At 45.3% G+C, this 20,440-nt stretch overlaps 1 protein-coding gene across 23 annotated transcripts in view; it reads left to right on the forward strand.

The window, feature by feature from the left end:
* The first annotated feature begins 194 nt into the window (after positions 1-194).
* SPATS2L (spermatogenesis associated serine rich 2 like) overlaps positions 195-20,440 on the forward strand; it is a 166,526-nt gene continuing 146,280 nt past the window's right edge. For 2 of the 23 annotated variants that reach the window (XM_070580533.1, XM_070580546.1), the window contains exon 1: positions 399-1,023. The gene's annotated coding sequence lies outside the window, so the exon portion shown is untranslated. Of the gene's footprint in view, positions 1,227-1,293; positions 1,495-20,440 lie in introns of those variants that run through there. The other 21 variants (XM_070580539.1, XM_070580554.1, XM_070580530.1 and 18 more) reach the window with 18 other exon arrangements.

Raw genomic sequence — 20,440 nt, forward strand, 5'->3', positions numbered from 1 at the left:
ATCTGCAAAAAAGGTCAAAAATGGTACCTAGTTTTAGGATTGTTTGAAGGATTAAATGAGTTAATACTCATAAAGCACTTAGAAATGTGTGTTAAATAAATTAGATGATTCATACACCCCTCCAGGGTAACAAGACCACCATCACAAGTCACGTAAGAAGATGAGTTCCTTTACTTTCTGCTCTTCTCTTCCTTATTACAGGCTGCGCTTTCTCAACAGGGGCACATTATGTTAGCAGATTTGAACTCTACCGGAAAGGTGCTTGTATTTTATTTCAAATTATGAATTCCTGAACATCGGATGATACACCGTTCTGCTGTACACTCAGCGGCCCCTTACAGTTCCGAGCGTGAGAGGCATAACTAACTCTGGTCTGCATATTTGTAAGGCGCTTTGACATCCAAGGAGCCGCGGAGAAACAGTTCCTGGCACTGAGAAAAAGGCAGGCTAAGTCACCCTTCTAAAAAGATAAACTGAATTGGAGAGCTGCCTGCACTTCACTCTACTGCCTCTGGAAGAGGCGTGTCATCGAAAGTGCTTCCATCATGAATAACGATTGAGAAACTGCCTTCACTCTCCCGACTACTGTACTCCCAGGCAGAAAGCTACGGGCTGGTGCCCGCCGCGTCTATCTGGAACTTGGCTACCACACGTTTTGAGCCGCCCATCCTCCAGGAGCTCGGCGTGAACAGGCAGCGAAACGGAGGGGCCAGGACACCCCGGGTTAGCCGCGTTTCTAAGGTCAGACCCAACTCCGCCCCGGTTCTTTTTCCGCTCCCGGTTCCTCAGGTCAGTCAGGAATCGGCCGTCTTTGTTTACATTGAGAGCTTGGCTCGGCCCCAGCCAGCATCCCCGCCTTCGAACAGCAGCAGCATCCTGCGTTCGTCGACAGCGCTGCGGGGAGCGAAGTTCATTCTCCCGGGCGCGGGAGGATGACTCTCCTGCAACACGTGCGGGCTGTGACAGTCTTCCCATAACAGGGGCAGTTCCAGAGAGGTGGACGTTTGGGGACGGGCGAGGAGGGTGGTGTGGGGCCGGCAAGCAAAGTGCGGAAGCTGCACGGGGATTCTTCTAGAAAGTGGGGTGGGAAAGCAGCTAGGGAGGGCGTGTGGAGGGAAGGGATCTGTGTCAGAACGTGCGTGTGAGCAGATACAAAACCCGAGAGAGGCGTGAGCGGCGCCGAGTGTGCGAGCGGGAGCGCGGGGCGCCGCTCGGCCGGGCGCCGGGTGAGTGACACGAGGGGCGGGCAGGGGCGGCGGCGAGGGGCGGGAGCGGCCTGCGCGGGGCGGCCGCCCGAGCGGTGTCGGCGAAGGAATCCAGCCCGGGCGAGCCGGCTGCGCCTCCGCCCGCCGCGAGCGCCGGCAGCGCGGGGCCCTGGCAGCGGCTCCGCTCGGCCCGCCCTCCCGCCGCAGGGGCCGCCGCCGCCGCCGCGCCTCCCCCGGCCCCCGCGCCCCGGCCCGGCCCGGGACAGCGCGGCCGGCGCTCGGCACGGAGGTAAGCGCGGACCCCGCCCGCGGGGCTGGGGCGGACGCAGCGGCCTGCGCGCCCTACGCGGGCTCGGCCGGGGCCCCGCGCTCCGCAGCCCCCGGGCCGCTGGGTGTGGCCCCGCTCGGCGCCGGCGCTGGTGGCGGCGCGGCCCGGACGCCGAGGGCGCCGTCCTTCCTCTCCCCGGGGCGGGCGGGAGGAGGCGGCGCCGGGCGGGCGCACATTTGCGCGTCCGGGGCCGGCGAGTGGCCGCCGCGCTCCGCTGGGGAGCCGCCCGCCCCGGATCTGAATCGGCCGCGGTCCCCGCCGGCCGTCCCCGCGCGAGCGCCCCCTGCCACTCGCAGGGCGGAGGAGACCCGCTGCCCGGCGCCCCGAGCCGCGGGGCCGCCGCCTCCGCCCGCGCCATCGCGCCCTCGGGGGCGGCCGGGGAGAGCGGCCCGGAGACTCGCCGCGATGGCGGGCGGGGGCCTGGAGGAGCCGGCGGGCGGCCGGCCGCGGGGCCCCGGAGTCCGCAGGGCGGCGCGGTCGGCCTCGGCGGAGCGCTGGAGCGCGGGACGGCGGTTGCGGCGCGGCGCGGGGACGGTGCCCGCTCGCGGCGCGCTCGGCCCCGAGTCCCCGCGTCTCCGCGCTCGGCCCCCGCGCGGCCGGCGCCCCCGGCTCCGTGGTTGGCCCGACTCCCCGCGGACGAGGAGGCGAGGGCTGAGGCTCCGCGGACGGGATGCGCCCGGAGCCTCCCGTCTTCGCAGGTGGAGGTTCCCCGGTCTCGGGGGCCTGGTGTGCGCGTTTGTGAACTTCACGAGCTTTCGGTTCCCAGCAGGCCCGGGGGAGCGGGTGTCACGGTTTCGGAGACCTGACGCTGGAAAGATTCTTCCCGTACAGCGTTATCCTTTGAGCGTTTTACAGAATCTGTAGCTGGAGAACTAGTGAAATACCTTGAACTTCAAGCACAGCCTTTTTTATTTTCATAAAATGTTATGTGTAATATTTTTCAGCTATTTAAAAAAATTTTTTGTATTAAAATCTTTTACCAGTTCTCTCACAAGTAAGAAAAAAAAAAACCTCTGAAATTTTAGATCCTGTGCAGAGACGGCGGCTCTATGCCAGTATTTGAAAGAGTGGGGTCCTGTGACCTTTGTGACATCGTTTTAGTTTGTCTTAAGGGAGAGATTTATTGCCGTTCTGATTTACTTTGTGTTCCAGAGATTAAGCAGATGTGCAGTATGGCAGGGAAAGAAGGGACAGGAAGTCAGAAATTGCTTCATTCTAGAAAAAAAAAAAATTCAAGTAACAAATCCAGTTGTTTTGAAAGGTACTCTGAAAATAAAGACTAAAGTTGCCTTCTGGATAAAGTATTTCATTGGCCTTATAAAATTGTATCACTTAAGCAGAAAGTGTGTTGTGTGGATGGGGACAATTTTATCAAGTGAGTGTAGCATTTAAAAATATCTGTGTGTTGGAACTCTAACTGGGGAAAAATCAACTTTGGGTATGATTTTCTCTTTGGCCAAGGCAAATACTGCTGCGGTCTCTAATTAGAGTTTGGATTATACTCCCGCTTTGTTAAAACCTATTTTATGGAGCAGCAGAACAAAAAGTATGTCAGATTCTTTTTCTTTGTAGCTTTGCACACACACACATACACACACACACAAACACAAACTAGGCTAGCCCCAAAGAATAATTTGCATAAGAATACAATCACTTGAATGCAGAGAATATTTAAAAGGATGGTAAACTCAACATTTGGAAAAGGAGTATGTTAACTGGCAATTTTCTTTCTTTCTTTAATCCCTGCCTCTGAAAATATGAGATGATTTCCTAGGAATAAACTTGGTTTAATGTACTTATTTAGACAGGCAAAATGATGGGGACTCCTTTTGTATTCAGTTTGTTTTAGGGAGCCCCCTAATGAAAGTCATCAATCCATGGTTTCGGTGCTGCACTGGTTTTCAGGTGGTCGTTGTGGGGACAGGTGTCAGTCAGCTTGTGAAGCAGCCCTCCCACCTCTGCAGCGATTAGGGAAGGAGAATACTTAGCCCACACCATTGCAGTCTTGAAGTGCTGCCCTTTGGAAGGATCTCATAGATCAATTTTGCCATGCACATGCGAATACTTTCCATGAGAAGTTAAGCTTTAGAAATATCTCATTTTGGGTTCTAAGTTTTATCCGTTTCTCAGTCTCTAATCATAGACCTTTGCTGTCATTAACAATGAATATTCATTTATGGCTTATGTGTGGAAGTTGCCTAGGTGGTCTGCGTTCTGTTACCTTTACATAGTTTTAATCAGCATTTCGTGAGGTGAGCCAGGCCGAGAACTTTTGGTTACAGTCTCATAGAATGGAAAAAGTGGAGGTTGCTCGTGGTAAGGTCTGAGCTGACACTCCATGTCTCACACGTGATGGGAGAAGAGTGGGTTTCCGTACACAGTGCTTGCTCCTGCCCCCTGGTACTTCTTTCTCCTCAGCTTCTGCAGACCCTTTACTGTCATTTGACTGTCATAGTTGAATCATGTGGCTGTTAGAATTTTTCTACACAGAACAGTAGCTTTTACAGGCATGACACAGGACATGAGGGCAGATACGTAATATTGACAGATTTAAGTGATGGAGTCTGTTTATTGATCTCTGATTGATTGTGCATAATTCAGCTAATCGATTCATGCCACCACTGTTCTGTCTTAGAGTGTAATCGTACAATTAAAATATGATTTTCACGATAGAAGCAGTTAAAAACCTGGTACACATAATTATAGAAGAAAAACAAGCCTTTCTTTTCCTTCCCTCTTTTGAAGTAGTCTGCTGTGAAGGTGTTATTTCCTTGACACATCAGAATGGCTCATTTGGAGTTGTGATGTTTGCTATGTAAATAGGCCGTATGTTGAATTTCTACAGAAATTTCTTCCTTCAGTGTTGCGATAATGGGTAGGATCCCCAAAGTACCATAGCTAAGAAAAATAGTCTGTGAAGTGGTATTTCTCTCTGCTATTTATATCATTTCCGCTATTTTTGTTGAATAGCTAGTAGTATTATTTTTTAATAAAAATTTCTTAAATGTGATGGTGCTATCTATCTTTATATGCTACAAACCTTTATCTCTGGCACTGACACAATCTCCATTCCCATTTATGCACCTGTTTAATGGACTTTTCATGGTGGATGTCCTGCTGACATGCTAAAGGCTATGTACCTGATAACAGACTTTTCATAGTCTCTGCTAACCCTGTCCCTTTCACAATGAGAAGACTTTCCTTTTCTTGATACTTTTGGTGTTCTCTTCATCACCCAGGCGTCAGACCTAGGAACCCGCTGACTCTTCTCTCTCTCTCATTCCTTCAGCAAAACTGAGCATCAAGTCCTGTTAACTCTTCCTTTGTATCAGTTTCTCCAAGCCGGCCCCACACATCCTCCTCATTCCTCACTCTCCCTGCGATGGCCCAGGCCCTCAGCGGTCACTGCTCCAGGATGATTAGAGTCGTCTGCATCCTGGTCTCTCTGTTATTGAGTATTCCCCATTCTCCGCACTTCCACCACATTCACCCCTAACTCTCTTCTCCAGGGGTTGTCTCACGGGAAGGCCGCGTTGAGCTCAGGTTGATCTGATCCCAAAGCTGTCCGCTAGTTCACGTACTTTCCACGCCTCCCTTTGGCCTTTGGCATAAAGTCTAACCTCTCAACCTGGTTTTAATGTGCCTCACGCTCTTGCCCCAATTTAACTTACCAACTTTAATTTCTGCTTCTTTCCAACATGAACCTTCTGTTCCTGCTGATTGGATCTCACTGTCCTTCTAAGATGACTTTGTACCCTTTTGTTCGTACTCTGCCTTTTCCTTTCCCTCTGCCCTAACCACCATCTCCAAGTTCAAGTCACCTGCTCTGATCTTGTTTCTCTCATTGGTTTCTTCCTCTCTGCCCTTTTGTCTGCATCATTCCTTCAGACCACCAGACACTCTGACACCAGCTTGTGCTTAATCCTTGCTTTCCCAGCTGGATTGCGAGCTCCTCCAGGGCACTGGTGTACCTTGTGTTCCATCTTTGAAACATCGATAGGCCCTTGGGCACGGCAGGCACTTGATAAGGATATCTGTAGAATTGATAAGCCAGAGGGTGAATTTTTTAAATGGTGGGCTTTGATAGTGCCTGTATGCTGCTCACCATTGTGTGCCCAGAGCCTAGCTTGCAGCCTGACATCTCGTCGTGACCTCTGTAACTGTTTGTTAACATAGAAATTAATGTTGACATTGGATAAAAGGGACAGGCGTTTGAAGGAGGCATCTGTCAAGGAATTTTTTCCCCTTTTGCTACAGTGGTTCTAATCAGCCTCTCCATTCATCAGCTGTGAGCATTCTGAGGCCTGGCACTTTCCAGAGCTGAAGTAATGCTGGAGGCTGACAGTTGTGAGTTGGAATTAAGGAGGCTGTCGTTATTTTCAGGTGGCGTGATGGGTCCCAGTAGTGAGCAAAAATAGAAGCGTTCAGGCTTTATGTCAGTATTTTACACATTAAACAATTAGGGTAGAGTTCTCAGTTATATGAAAGTGCAGCTAATTGGCCCTAAAATACCAGATTTTATTGCAAGGCTGCCCAACCTTTTCATTTAAAAGCTTCTTTGTGGGGCTGGCCCCATGGCCGGGTGGTTAAGTTCGCGCGCTCTGATGCAGGCGGCCCAGTGTTTCGTTGGTTCGAATCCTGGGTGCGGACATGGCACCGCTCATCAAACCATGCTGAGGCAGCGTCCCACATGCCACAACTAGAAGGACCCACAACAAAGAATATACAACTATGTACCAGGGGGCTTTGGGGAGAAAAAGGAAAAAAAAAAGAAAAAAATCTTAAAAAAAAATTAAAAATTAAAAAAAAATAAAGTTTTAAAAAAAAAGCTTCTTTGTAAATAAAAACATAGTCATCTGGGGGTGAAAGGTGAGGTAGGCAAGAGTTGCCACGCCCATCAGATTGTACTTAGGACAGAATCCAGTTCTTTAAACTTGGAATAAGACTCACTTTGTACAGGCGCTGTTTTTGCCAGGAAGGAATTTATAGTCTAGCAGGAGAAATAACACATGTATCCCTAAGACAAAGATCTAAGAGAGCTCAGAAGGGAAAATGACCTTCTGGTCGAGGGCAGTGGGGCCCTCCTAAAGAGACAGTTGTTTGAGCTGATTATTGAGAGGATTTGGGTAAGATTTCAATAGCTGTTATTGGGAATGCGGGGGTGGGAAGGGTGACGGGGTCAGGGGGAGTGCAGGGCAGGCGTTCCGGGATTTTTGACTCCTCTTGTACTCGGTTACACTGGCCCTGCTCCTGGGCTGAACCTCCGCTAGGGCTCTCCTGGGCATTGGTGGTCTGCAGTGTTCCATAATGAAACTTACAGGATATACACATTCCTGCAATAATTATTTTTGGTGCCAAGTGCTGAACTGATCATGACATAAAGCACAAAATAAATCTTGTAAGCAGTAAAACCATTGCATTCCTGGGTAGCATCCAGCTCGCTTAGAATGCTCAAAAAGGCCTCCTGCAGTATGGAAACACCACCAATGAAGGTTGAAACTTTCATAGTAGTGTTAATAGGGAGAGGTCAAGAAGCCAGCCATCTGTGGGACACTGCACCCAGCAGGACTCAATAAACGAGTGAACATGCTAGAGAACCCTAGTTCTGATTCTGTAGAACTACCCCCATGGACTATAAAACCAGGACTGATGGGTGTAAGTTTCAGAGAGACAGATTTGGGGTCAGTATAAGGAAAGTGGTCCTATTGTGGATTGTGCTGTTTCATGAGGTGGTGAGCCCCCCATGACTAAATGTATTCAAGCATAGGCTATTCCAGGCAATGTCTCATCTAAATACATCCATTATCTCCTTTCTTCCTCAAAACAATGCTGTGACATATATACTCTTATTGCCCTCATTTTACTGAAGAGCAATACCGAAACCTAAAAAGGTTGAGTAACGAGTGCTTGTAGAGCAGGTGTCAAATGTAGGCAGTTTGAGGGCAGCGGCTGGATGCGCACCTTCAGGAAGAAAGGATACCAACCTCAGATGCCCATTGGGGTTTTTAAGGGCCCTTCCTAACACTACTGTGGATTCTTTATTCTCCTTAGGGATCAAGATGCTAATTGTTGCAAAGCACTAATTCATTATCAGCAGTACTCAATTCCTAGAAATTCAGGACAAAGTGAATACAATTATTCACCTGAACTGACAGGTGAATATTTTCAGTATCACTGAACATTACATCACAGGGTGGTACAAGAAAAGTCAGGGCTTAGGGGGTCAGACAGCAAACACATTCATCCGCCACTTATCAACTCTGCAGAATCCATCAAGTTATGTAACTTTGTAACTTCCCTGACCCACTCTCCTTTTATTTATTTTTTTCTGGTGGGGAAGATTGTCCCTGAGCCAACATCTGCACCAATCTTCCTCTATTTTATATGTGGGATGCCTCCACAGTGTGGCTTGATAAGCAGTGTGTAGGTCTGCACCAGGGATCCAAACCCACGAACCCTGGGCTGCCAAAGCGAAGTGCATAAACTTAACTACTATGCCACTGGGCCGGCTCCCACTATCCACTTCTTAAAAGGGTACTTAATCCCTATCTTGAGGTTTAAACGAGATGATCAATAAGTGATCACTATCATGATAATGATGATAATTGTGAGGCCAATCGGAGAGGACACCAGCCGGTCAGAGAGGCCACCAGCTGTAAGCAACCCCGTGGCTCTCCCGTGACGAGCTCACGTTGGGGAGGTTAGGTGAAGTCCAGAGGTGTGGGAGGGCTTGGGGATATAACGGGACTGCAGATCTGGAGCTCCAGAAAACCGTGACTTCTCTCTGGGTTCAGCATTTATCTGATTTTATATGTGGTACGTAGTACTATTAAAGAAAAAATGCCTTCATGCATAATTATATTTGATTTATATTTCTAAATAAGGAAAAATAGTTTTGCGATGGTGATGTATCTTCCTTATAAATGGCAGGATCTTCCTCCCCACTCCTTTTCCTCCCTTCACTCTCTTCCACTCTGAGGCTGATATTTCTGGAGGCCAGCCCCTCTTGCTTCCTTAGGGACCTTGCCCCATTATCTCTGTTTTCTTCAGGGTCTCAACCTACCTTTTCTTGAAGTGCATAAGTGTGTGTGTCATCTTTTATAAAAATACAAGACGACACACCAGACAAATAGCATCCCCTTGGCCTCTTCCCTTTCAGTCTGCTTATGTTGCATCTCACTCCTGGTCCTGGAAGGCTGCTCCTTGAAGGACGAGTCCTCACACAGGACCTGCACCTCCCACCTACTTTCCTCTCCAACCCTCAACAGCCCTGGCCTCTCGTACCGGCCCTCTGTCCTTCAAACCGCCAGAGCCATTGTCCAGGATTCTCTTCTTCTGATTCTTGACCATGTGGGGCATTTGGTGTGACTGATCTCTCTCGGCTCCTTGAAGCTTGGCTGCCCTGTTTTCTGAGTGCTTCCCTTCTCCTGGTTGTTTCCTGCCGCACGTGCTCAGTGTGAGACTTCTCTGTAGGTTCCTCTCCTCCTCCCAGACCTCAGCATCCTCTGTAGTTCACCCTTCAACCCTGGCCTCACTCTTCTCATTTGCCCTGGGGCGGCTCACCTTCTGTTTTCTTCTGCTACTGCCTATATGTCATTGATTCCTAAATCTGCAACTCCAACCTTGAACCCTTTCTTGACATATGTTCCTGATATCTTAGAAAACTCAAAACCCCACTTCCACAGCCAGCATATTCCTTCCATGTTCTCTGTCTCAGTTAATGAAACCTCCTTCACCAAGTTTAAAATCTGGGAGTTGTTCTAGATTCCTCTCCTTCCTCAGCCCTGCATTCCACTGATCACCAGGCCCTGTAGAAGCTGTCTTCTCACACTCTTGAGTCGAGTCTGCCCCCTCCATGGCCGCCCCGGTTCAGGCCCAGCCTCCTCTTGAGGATGACTGCAGTAGCCACGTGGCTGGTCTGTCCGCCTTCTGCCTGGCCTGCCTCCAATCCATTCCCCACACTGCTGCCTTTCTAAAAGGCGAATGTGATCGCGACTCTGCTGCTGAAAATCTCTCAGCAGAGTCACTGCTCCTCCAGCATAAAGTCTCAGCTCCCTAGCATGGCACAGAAGCTCCTTTGTGATCTGGGCTCTCCCTTTGAGTGTGATCGAAGTCTTCTCTAATGACCCTGGTCCCCATTGTCCACCCCTGCCCATAGCATCCCTACTAAGGAAATGAGTTGTTACAGGAAAGGGAATGAGAAAAGGGATGGGAACAGAGAAGAGGTTATCTGGTACTGTAGCCACTAGCTGCATGTGGCTACTGAGCACTTGAAATATGGCTAGTCCAAATTGGGATGTGCTAGAAGTGTAAAATACACACGGGTTCAGAGACATTATATGAAAAAAGAATGTAAAGTATCTCAACAAATTTTAATATCGAGTACATTGTGAAACAGTAATATTTTGGCAATAGTGGGTTAAATTAAAATACATTATTAAAATTAATTTCACATTTCTTTTTACTTTTTTTTTTTTTAACGTGGCTACCTAGAAATTTTTAAATACCTGAGTGGCTCACGTTATAGTTCTATTGGACAGCTTGTTATAGAGCCTCTCATGCCCAGGAGAGGCATTCTATAGGAGCCAAGCCCGTGGGATTTTTGAATGATTAAGTCAGCCCTATAGGTAGAGAGAATCAGCAATTGCTCAGTTTCTTAAATCCAGAGGAATAAAGTGCTTTAGATGAGATTGAGAATCAGAGACAGATTGTGAAAGCTGCAGCCAGGAGTTGTACAAACAGTGTGCGCAGAGCTGAAGTCGTGATGAAAGCACGTCTGTCTCCCAGGCCCATACAGTCACTGCCAGGAGTGGGGAGCAGGGGTACTCGTGTGATGGAGGGAAGATTTGGGATAGACAGGAGGGGCCAGGGAAGACAAGTGGAGTCACCTCCCCGGGGGCCTTCCTACGTTCGAGGCACCAGGTGGCACACCGAGAGCCACTCCTAGGTCTCTGAGATCCCCTCCCACCACCCATCCTTCCCAGGGGGCTCTGTCACAGCTCCCCACTGCTTAGCTCTAGGGTCCTGAGCAAGTTCATGAATCAGTGGGTCTTGAGCCTCAAGAACATGTACTTCATGTGCATCAAACTAAATGACGTGCCAAACACCTGGTAAGTGCTCTGCAGAAGTTAGTTATGCCTTAGGAGGCTGAGGGCAGCAGCCTCGGATCACTTGGCCCACAAGGCTTTGAGGGAGGGCATATGGGGTCTCAGAAAGACCCAGAAGACAGTATGCTGTGAGTCTGACAGGCAGCGTGACTCAGGGTGGTCTTTCCTAGTCGTTTGCATGCTGTGTTCTGTTGAGCTATCGGCACTTGTTTTTATTTGCTTTACATATTAGGCATTTGTATAAGATTCTCTTAAGGGGAAAGTTTCCTGTGCTAAAAATAGAAGTTTGAAAGTCGTACATCTACAGAATCTGGCCTGAGCGGAGTGGTGACCACCCTGGTGTGGTTATTTCTCCCCCACCTTTGGGATGTGGGACCAGAGTCGGCCCGTCGCAGGGGGATCGGCTTCCTCACGTCTGTACCTTAGTGACTCCATCAGATTGACCACGTGTTTGCCTTGCTCGGGCAGTTTATCCAGGAAGCTGTAGCTCAGCCTCATTCTTGGGTAACTAGTTTTCACTTTGTACCCCGGATTCTACTTTGTCTCCCACATTCCCGAGTCCCTGCTTTGGGTTCTTGTGTAGGAACCCCAAGTTGCCTTGAGCAAGGGTCCCATCGTGTATCTCCAAGCCTTCTTGGGACAGTAGTCTTGTCTCTGAGCTGAAGCCCTAGGATGAGTCCCTGCTGTTCCCTTTCAGGCCTCTTCAATACTGACAGCTGCCAGTGATGGGCAGGAAACTCAGTTAGTTTAGTAGATATTTGTGGAATTGAATATCTTGCCTGGATACTGGCCATTCCCTGGTTCCAGACCACTGACACCAAGCACTGCTTGCTAGTTGGCTCCCCCACTGGTCTCTGGGTCCCGTTTGTACCATATGTACAACTTGGGAGGAGAAGGGGGAGGCAAGCATAGGCTGATTTTCCTAAATGATGATCCCCATCTTTCTTTGCCTCCAGTGGGAAGGCTGGTCTTAAGTATGGATGAGAAGGCTGCTGCCTTTGTGGTGTGATTTCTGAATGCACACTGCTCGAAAGGGCACTTCAAATATCAGCAGTTTCTCTTTCCTGCGCACTGATATGCGAAAGTCTATATTATAAAAACTCTGTTCCCTTTCCTAAGACCAGGATGGTTTAGAAGAAAAAGAGGACACGCTTTATTGCTTGAAAAACCTGGTTTTAACTCATGTAATTGGCTGGCTATATGAACTCGAGCAAATTATTTAATCTTCCTGAAACTCAGTTTTCTCATATATGAAGTGAAATTAATAATACCTGTTTTGTTATGATTTTCTTATGAGTAAATAAGACATAAAGTACCCAGCACCAGGGCCTACAATGCACATGCCGTGGAAGGGGTAACTTAGATTTATAGACGTGTGCTGCTAGTGAGGAATCATTTTATAGACCCTTCTCTGGGGCTGGTGCGATAAGAAACCTGGGTCACAGGGCCCAGATGTCACCCATCCCAGAATGAAAAAGGACCAGAAGGAAGTGGCCTTCACCTTTTGCTTCCGGCCAGTCCTGCCTGATGGTTTGCATTCGTGAAAATATTCATCTGGGATTGTGAGCACAGCATGAAGCCGTGGAAAAAGGGCTTGTTTACATCCTCTGCCAGGACGAAATAAGAATAAACAAAGCAAGTTTTTGAATCTCTGAATAGTCAGGTGCACTGCCATCAAAATCAACTTATTTCTGTTCTTTGCTGATAAATCACAAATAAAGGAAGCCACTAAAATACCGTGAAAAGGGAGATTCACATACACATTAGACACCGGGGGCAGGTTTCACACTCATTTTGTTGGAGCCATTCTTCCCTTGACTGTGGGTGTTTGGGAAGTCCTTTTGTTGTAGCCTTTGTTGCTTGCAAGAAGCAGCAAGCACCGCTTTAGTGTACTGAGGAAAGAATGGTTTGATTGGAGGCAGTATTGTTCTCATTGTGGGCTGACTTTCATACATTACAGTCCTTGCTAATACATAACCGAGAAACCCCACTTATTGAAGTGCTGTACACAGCAGTGACATGGTCTCATCTGACACAGTGCCACTTCTGACTGACGAGGGTTTGTTATAGGAAACTATAATTTTTAAAGGGGCAAGTGGAGGATGTTATGCTGGCTACTCTGACTGCTGATGTCTTGATCTAGACGGCCTTTGACCTTTCTCATGTGTTTCCCCTGTGGAGCCCGAATGGTGGACTGGGCTCAGTGTGTACATCAGACTTCCAGAGACTTCCTTGACTCCTGATGCAATTGATCATCCCACTGTCGTACCATAGCCTCAATATAGTGTCATATTAAATTTGTGAACAGTCAAGGAGAAAATGTAAATCTGCTGCCTCAAAAATTAAAAATAAAAACATTGAAAATGTTATTTAGTGCTGGTTTCTGGCGTTGAATATATGAACTCATTCATTGTTTTGGTAGTCCCAGAGCAAGAACTGTTTCAGCTGCAATGGAGGATATCAGCAAAGGTTGCCATGACAACATTAATTTGTAATTTCCAAACTTTGGTAGATTTTCACCTTCTGGACGCTTCTGGATTGCATTTAAATTTATAGTTATTTCTCATTTATTAAGATGAGGCGTATTTAGACATTGCTTACATAAATGCACTAGAAGTGTCTTCCTGAAAGTTACTGATGTGAAATTGGAAGCATCGAATGTGGGTGTTGGAAAGGGATAGTGGGTCCTATAGTCTGACATCTCCCCAAATGCAGGAGTCCCTTCCGCAGTATCCCGGTCAGCTGGCTGCCCTTTGACCCCTGCCAGGAATGAGGAGTTAACAGTTTTGCGATGCTGAGAAATTCTGCAGACACAGTCTCCAGTGCTCCTCGATCTTAAGCCTCTTTAGATTTGGACCTTGTCTCATTTGTGGTTGGACCAATACTTGTTATCAAGCACAGGTGGATAGAAACACTGACATCTGCGTCCCTGCAGCTTCGCCGTTGGTCTTGCCTTTGGAGTGCCACAGAGTAGCGGGCACCTTGCGTGTGTGGGAGCTCTTCAGATGTTTGACCATAGCCATTGTTTCTCCTACGCCAAGTCTGCTCTTTTCAGGGTGACGAGTCCCTGTTCTTTCACCTGAGATTTCCCATCCTATTTAACACTCCTCAGGGCACCAGCCACTCTGCCGGTGTCACTTTACAAGTGACATCTTGAACTCAACACCCTACTTCTGAGCTCTCTGAGCCATGGAAACACGGGGCCGCTGATCACTCCCTTGTTCGGGCACCTGCTTGTGTTTATCTAGTCAAATATCGGGTGGACCTCCATCTTAAAAGTCTATATCCAAAGTCGAATAAAACTCCAAGTCCTTTTCTTCGCAACAGCTGCAAAGCCAGGCGTCTGTCCTCCTGGCCTTGGGCAGCTCCCTGTGGGCTTTCCCTTTACCCTCGTGACATTTTCTCTCTTCCTGTCTATTCACTTTTCCTCTCTATCCAGACGTTTTTGAATTCTAGTCTTTTAAAATTCAGCGTGTTTGTTGGTACTTCTTTCCCTTATTTATCAGTTACACATGTTGAGAATGATGCTCTCTCTGTCGTTGATAAAATGTCAACCAAGACAGGCCAAAGATAGAGCCCTGTGACTTTCTACAAGATGCTTCTTGACATCAATACATGAATTTTGTTAGTGGTCGTTTTGGCTAGTTTGATCATCTTTCACTTGTGTTACTTTCTTGTCAGGAAAGACTTAGTCAGACGGCATCGTTGTTGACCCTCTCACTGCATAGAAGAACCTCTATTAGGAAGTAAAGAGAGATTAATTTGGACTAACTTTTAGGTTGCGTTAATTTTTCTCTTGAAAAACTTACTAAAATGCCTATCTAAATAACCTTATGTTTAATGTATTTTAAAAGAAAATAACAATTTTGTAAAATAAATTCCTACCTCAGCTATGATTTCAGCTCATGTGAACTTGTTTGGTTTGGAGGAATTGCTTGTTAGCACATCGTTCAGTTCTCTTTATGGAATCATGTCTCTGAAAACGCATTGGTGGGGTGACAGGAAATCACTCTTTAGGTGTCACTCCCACACATCATTATAGTCACACCTCCTGGCATAGGCAGTATCAAGCTGAGGCACGCCTAACAGTGTGCAGGTGTCCACGTAAATGGCTCCATGCCAGTATCACTGACATGACCGTGACAGAGAATGCTCTGATCGTGTCGTGTCACTAATGGGTGTGTTTCCTCTAAGTGGAAAATTCTGTATTATTTAAAAAGAGGTTTTTTCCCCCTCCCACACTCTTTGACTTTATATATATGTATATATATATATACATATTTTCTCTTCTCCCCAAAGCCCCCCAGTACATCGTTGTATATTCTAGTTGTGAGTGCCTCTGGTTGAGCTATGTGGGACGCCCCCTCAATGTGGCCTGATGAGCGGTGCCATGTCTGCACCCAGGATCTGAACTGGTGAGACCAAAGCGGAGCGCGTGGACTTAACCACTCAGCCACGGGGCTGGCCCCCGACTTTTTATATTAATATCAAATGTCTGTCAAATACCCAGTGGTGCTTTCTGTACTATATTTTGTTGTATTCATGTACAAAATAGTTTTTTTACATGCTGTTTACCGTGGACTCCATGGAAAGAAAAAATAATTTAAAAGGATAACATTGAGGGACCCAAATCTATAATGAGTTAAGGAGTAAACCTTCGCTTCATAAAAATACTGATATTTATGTAATATTTTATATTTTACAAAGTACAGATTTTCTTTTCAGAAAACAGTTTTTTCTGGTTGTAAAGATAATGCATACTTATTGAATTTAGAAAAGATACCAAATGGATAAAAAATAGTTAAAAGTCGGCTAAAGTTTCACCACCAGAGATTGTCATCATTAGCATCTGGTGCGTTTTCCTCACAAATATGCATGTACGTGTGTTTGTGAGTATGCATGCATACGTGTGTGTGTGTGTGTGTGTGTGTGCACGTGTGTGTTTATGTAACTAGCATTTTGGTGGACCTGGGAAGTTCGTACTGAACGTTCAGTGTGACACAGCAGTCAGAAGTGCTTTGGAATCAGGCACTTTGCCATTCTAGTCCTGGCTGTGCTACTTATGTAGTGACTATAAATTGCTTAAACTATCAAAACTTCAGTTTCTACTGCTATAAAATGAGGATGATAATAATATGCATCTAGTAGGTTTATTGTAAGAATTAATAAGATCATGCATGTGGAGTACATAGTGTGGTGCCTGGCTTGTAGTAAATGCTCGGTAAATGTGAGCTATTATTATTTTACAGCGTTTCTTGTCCGCTTTCCTCACTTAAATTCTAGCATAGCAATCTCCCTAGTCATAAAATATTATTTGAAAAATATTTGGAGTGACTGCATACATTTCAATATCTGAATGTACCTTAATGTAATCATTTCCCCATGCTCAGACCATTTCCAGTGCTTTGTTGTAGTAAAGAGCACCCCAGTTAATATCCTTTACGTTGCTTTTTGTGCATAGACAACAGATTCAAAGTGAATTACTAATGGCATTTTATGGAGAGGTGGAAAAAAACTAACAGTTCCTTAGTGTCTACTAATGTGCCAGCTTATGTTCTAGGTTTTTCACATAAAAAACTCTTCCACAACCCCTTTGAGATAAATCTGTTAACCCCATTTTTCAGATGAAACAGCTCTGAGGGGAGATCAGCAGTTCACCCAAGGTCACAGAGTTGTTGGTAGTAGAGATGGTGTTCGAAGCCAGCTGTCTGATTTCAAAGCTTAAGCTTCTCTACTCCGGCATGCAGTTCCTGCCTATCTTTTTAAGGCTGGTGGGATGAATAGTTACCATTGTGCTTTTTAGAAAATGTCACTTGGTGCCACGTAAAAGATAGGACACTTGGCTGGAATTCTTGGCTTACTCCGGATAGTACCTCTTGTGTGCGTATGTTCTTATATGTTTTGGCATCAAGTCTCTTTAAAATAAGTTGTTAACTAAAGGAAATAAAACATTCATGTGATTATTTGATGAAAGCAGACCTCAGGGAAGAAAACATTTATTTAGTCAATCATACAAAAGTCATCTTTGTTTTAGTTGTATGGACTGTGCCAGAGTTCTTTATCTCCCTAGGAATCAGATTATTTTGTGTAAGTCACTATAGGAATTAAACACTAACAGCCAAAGTAATTGATGCTCTCAAAAGGCGTTGTAAGTTTCATTACTTGTATATTAGGGGTAGAAAGGTAAAATCGTTAGCCTTAGCGATAAGATGCTACAAGAGGAAAGAGCTGTAATAATTGCTGTAGGTTTGGGGGAGACATAAAGCATACTGGGATAAACCCCCAAAGACTTATTTGGTGAACTGACAGGTTGTCTTTAAAAAGTCAGCCATTTGGAACATTTATCTTGGCAGCTCTCAAATCTGACTTACAGCGTGTAGTGTGGCAGTCAATTTTGTAGGAAAAATGTATAATTAATGAGAAGATCAAGGTATAGGTATTGCCAGTCAGTACCTAACACGGTTTCTTAGAACAAAGGAACAATTGAAGTTGTCTATTAATAGGATAATCCTGGTTTGTCATTTTGTAGGTTTTTGGTTCTTAGTAAAAATGAAAGGGAAAAAAACCCTAGTAGTAATATTTCATATTCAAGAAGTTCTTTGTTGCAGAGTTTATAACCAACTATTGTCTAGTCAAGAAAGCTATCTTTGGTTTTTGAGTTCTTGAATTTCTGTAGCCCTTGAGCTTACACATTCTTGCCTTAGAAATGTCCCAGTTTTCCTTAAGTCAGTTTAGTTCTTGCGAGGGAGAAACAGGGTCACTCAGAGCCCAGTAACTAAGAAGGTTACTGATCTTGCAAGAACATGACTACAAACTTGGTGTATTGAGAGTATGTCCCCCCTGGTAATGTTGCAGGTGGGAAGGGCCCAGCAAGTTAAATTTGGGCTCTCCACACAACTAGTGAGTAGTTCGAGGTGTGAACTGAGAGTTGGACATGGCATCTGCAGATTGGACTCAAGACGTGGCACCATTTCTTAGTAGCTGTCCAACCCTGGGCAAGTTGCGGGCCGAGCACTTCCCTGTCTCTGGGCCCCGGCTCCTCAGCTCAGCTCCCCCGTGGAGATAATGATCACTGTAGAGTCGAAGGTCACTTGGAGGATTAAATGTACTGAGCAACACACTTGGTTAACTCAAAAGTGCTTTTATGAGCTGTTTCTAAGTAATTAGTTATGGCTACAAGTTATCCCTCTCAAGGAAGAGCCATTTACCATTTAAAATATTTTCGAATGAATAATGTGAATATTTGTAAAATACATGTAAAAATACACTGCTTCTGGGACTAACCTCACCACACCTTCCTAATTCGTTGCTTCTACTTCATCCAGTAATAATGGGACAGGCCCTTTCTCTGCTCTGGAAACCCTTGGTGCCTAGCTTGGAGTGTCTCAAAGCTTGGACACTCACTCCCATGGCATATTCCTCTGATGAGGATGATGAGGGAAGGAGGCCCTTGGCGTCAATAGGTGGTTCCTTTGAACACAATGAACACCTGTATAAAAGTAGGCATTTAGATATATTATGTTGTTCCAAAATAGAAGCAAAACTTGTGTATTTGATGTATTATTTTAGCTTATAATGAAAAAGCCTCAAAGAAAAAGACTATCAGGTAGAAAAACATATTCCAAGTTTACATTATAAACACTTGTAAGAAACTCTTTGATTATTAATGTAATCGTTTTGCTGGAGGGGAGAAGGAAAGGGAAGAAGAAGTTAGGAGTTTTGATGCTGACAGTTGTCTGATAGGAGCTTTTCGAAGTCTTTCTTGCTTCCCTCCAGCCCTGGCTGTGTCCGTAAGGGTGCAGAAAGTGCTTCTGAGTTTGGCGCCAAGAGAGTAAATCCCGCCCCTGGGGCTGCACTCACTCCCTTTCCCCAGGCTGCTGTGGGCTCACCTCCCAGCCTTTTATTGCCTCCCAGGCAGTCATGGTGGCCCTTTCTCTCAGTCCTTTAGAAGGACAGGATTTGTTCATTGACCACCCTAGCTTGGACTATACTGTAGGACCCTTAGGAAGATGTTTCAGGCAATTAATGATTAAAAAGTCTCTGTGGCGTTCCTCAAGTGGGATTTATACCAGAACGCAGGGATGGTTCAACATCCACAAATCAATCAATGTGATTCACCACATCCACAAAATGAGGAACAAAAACCACATGATCATCTCAATAGACACAGAGAAAGCATTTGACAAGATCCAACATCCATTTATGATTAAAACTCTCAATAAAACGGGTAGAGAAGGAAAGTACCTCAACATAAAAAGGCCATATATGACAAACCCACAGCTGACATCATACTCAATGGAGAAAAACTGGAAACCATCCCTCTGAGAACAGGAACAAGACAAGCGTGCCCACTCTCACCACTCCTATTCAACATAGTACTGGAGGTTTTGGCCAGACCACTTAGGCAAGAAAAAGAAATAAAAGGAATCCAAATAGGCAATGAAGAAGTGAAACTCTTGCTGTTTGTAGATGACATGATTTTTTTAATAGAAAACCCTAAACAATCCATCGGAAAGCTATTAGAAATAATGAGTAATTACAGCAAAGTTGCACGGTACAAAATCAACTTACAAAAATAAATTGCATTTCTATACTCTAATAACAAACTAACAGAAAGCGAACTTAAGAATACAATTCCATTTACAATAGCAACGAAAAGAGTAAAATATCTTGGATTAAATTTAACCAAGGAAGTGAAAGACCTATACAATGAAAACTATAAGATTTTACTGAAAGAAATTGATGATGACACAAAGAAATGGAAAGACATCCCAAGGACATGGATTGGAAGAATAAACATAGTTAAAATGTCCATAGTACCTAAAGCAATCTACAGATTTAATGCAATCCCAGTCAGAGTCCTAATGACATTCTTCACGGAAATAGAACAAAGAATCCTAAAATCCATATGGGGCAACGAAAGACCCCGAATTGCTAAAGCAATCCTGAGAAAAAAGAACAAAGCTGGAGACATCACAATCCCTGACTTCAAAACATACTACAAAGCTACAGTAATCAAAACAGCATGGTACTGGTACAACAGACACACAGATCAGTGGAACAGAACTGAAAACCCAGAAATAAAACCACGCATCCGTGGATAGCTGATCTTTGACAAAGGAGCTAAGAACATACAGTGGAGAAAGGAAAGTCTCTTCAGCAAATGGTGTTGGGAAAACTGGACAGCCACATGTAAAAAAATGAAAGTACACCATTCTCTTACACCATTCACAAAAGTAAACTCAAAATGGATCAAAGACTTGAAGGTAAGACCTGAAACCATAAAACTTGTGGAAGAAAATATAGGCAGTACATTCTTTGACATCAGTCTTAAAAGGATCTTTTTGAATACTGTGTCTTCTCAGACATGGGAAACAAAAGAAAAAATAAGCAAGTGGGATTTCATCAGACTAAAGAGCTTCTACAAAGTAAAAGAAACCAAGATTGAGACGAAAAGACAACCCTCCAACTTGGAAAAAAAAGTTGTAAATCATATATCTAACAAGGGTTAATCTCCATAATATATAAAGAATTTGCACAACTCAACAACAAAAAATCAAACAACCTGATCAAAAAATGGGCAGAGGATATGAACAGACATTTCTCCAAAGATGATATATAGATGGCCAATAGGCACATGAAAAAATGCTCAACATTACTGATCATCAGGGAAATGCAAATCAAAACTACACTAAGATATCACCTTACACCTGTTAGAATGGCTACAATAACCAAGACAAAAAATAACTAATGTTGGAGAGGATGTGGAGAAAAGGGAACCCTCATACAATGCTGGTGAG

This window comes from Equus przewalskii, chromosome 17 (assembly GCF_037783145.1).
Source record: "Equus przewalskii isolate Varuska chromosome 17, EquPr2, whole genome shotgun sequence".
Classification (NCBI taxonomy): Eukaryota; Metazoa; Chordata; class Mammalia; order Perissodactyla; family Equidae; genus Equus; species Equus przewalskii.